Source organism: Pinus tabuliformis, chromosome 1_2 (assembly GCF_031772625.1).
Source record: "Pinus tabuliformis cultivar Carrire ecotype Pingquan chromosome 1_2, CPIR1, whole genome shotgun sequence".
In the NCBI taxonomy this organism is placed as follows: Eukaryota; Viridiplantae; Streptophyta; class Pinopsida; order Pinales; family Pinaceae; genus Pinus; species Pinus tabuliformis.
In genome coordinates this window covers 759421950-759423752 of record NC_142298.1, presented here as the reverse complement: position 1 = coordinate 759423752, position 1803 = coordinate 759421950, and positions in this window count along the sequence as shown.

Genomic DNA, 1803 nt, shown 5'->3' with positions numbered 1-1803 from the left:
ATGTAAATTTGGATAAATTGTTTTAGTTATTGACAAGTCACTTTCCTACTGAATCAACAGTTATGTAACTAAGGGGGCTCATATAAAATTGATGAATGCCAGAACTATTGTAACGGAGAATCATTTCGTTGATTGAATAGAAATTCCAATCCCTTGCCCCGTGGATGTTTCCTTGACACTCTGTCAGGGTTTTACCACGTAAATCATGAGTTATTACTTGTGTGGTTGTATTCAGTTTCTTTTCTTTCCAGTTTATTAACTCCTAAAAATGGTATCAGAGGAAGTTGGAGGCGAATGTTTGTGAAAAAAAGGTTGTGTAAAACCGTCAAGGAGGGAAGCCAGAGCTGGCAACATCTATCAAGGAGGAACGCTCGCACTGCATGCTGGAGAATACCTCTGCCTCTGCATGCCAGAGTCGTCACTGCGTGGTCGACCTGCGTGCTGGTCCTGCGTTGACTAGCGAGGAACCTGCCTACGTTGTTTTATCTGAGAAAGGAGGGCACGCTGCCACTGTCGAAGAGAAAAGGAGGGCAGAGACATATTTCGTATTGCCCACCGCCGGTTGAAGGAACGATTGAAGGAACCACGCTCTGGTTGAAGGAAAGGTTCGGTTGAAGGAACCACGCTGACTGAAGCATTGGCTGTGAGCTGATCCACCACATACACCGTCTTCTCGCATGCCTTGCACTTCTGTTGTGTTCCTGTGAATGCCATCTCCGATGTGATTCACACCAGAAATACTTGTGGTCTACTTTGATCGATGAGATCGACGCTGAGTGTCGGGTAATTTTTTTTCCAGAAAAATTTGTTGAAGGGCTTCTCTGGTTAAGAAAAAAAATAATTTTTTTCTATTCTGGAATAGTAACAGAAAATTTGAATAAAGTTTTTGAAGGGGATCAGATTCAAATATATTTTTTAATAAACAGGCTCAATTTTTTTTAAAAGGTTAAAAAATTGTAGAAAGGAGTTTCTTTATTAAAAAAGGCTCAGATTTCTGAAGAGGAAACCAAAAATTGAAGAAATCTTAAGAGGATACCAGAAATCGAAGAAATCATAAGAGGAAACCAGAAATTGAAGAAACCCTAAACCCTTGTTTTCTTTGAGAAACCTAGTTGAAAAAAAGGAAACCCTAGGAGGAAAGAAATGGCCAAGATGTCGAATGCAAAGTTTGAGGTGGAGAAATTCACCGGCAAGAGCAACTTTGCTCTATGGAAACTAAAAGTTAGGGATTTGCTGGTGCAACAAGGGTTGCACAAAACCTTGGACGGGGCAAATAAAAAACCTGCAAGCATGAAATATTCGGACTGGGAGGACTTGGATATCCGAGCTCTTAGCACCATCAGGTTATGCCTGGCTGATGAAATTCTCTTCAACATTGTTGAAGAGAGTACAACTTTAGGTTTATGGGGAAAACTGGAAAAACTATATATGACAAAGTCGTTAACTAATAGAATTTATTTGAAAAGACAACTGTACAGTCTTCGAATGAAGGAGGGTTTAAAAGTTGTAGAACATTTGAATGTTTTTAATACACTTATATGCCAATTAGCAGATATGGAAGTTAAAATTTAAGAAGAAGACAAAGCTATAACCTTGTTGTGTTCTCTGCCCGAATCATGGGATCACTTCGTAACTTCAATCAGTTTGAGCACTGCTAATTCTTTGAAATTTGAGTAAGTTGTGGGAGCTCTCTTGTATGAAGAAGTGCGAAGGAAATCCAGTACTGAAACAGCAACATCAGAAGCCATGATAGCAAGAGGGCGATCAAAGGAAATAGGAGAAAAAAAAAAGGGGGTCTTCCAG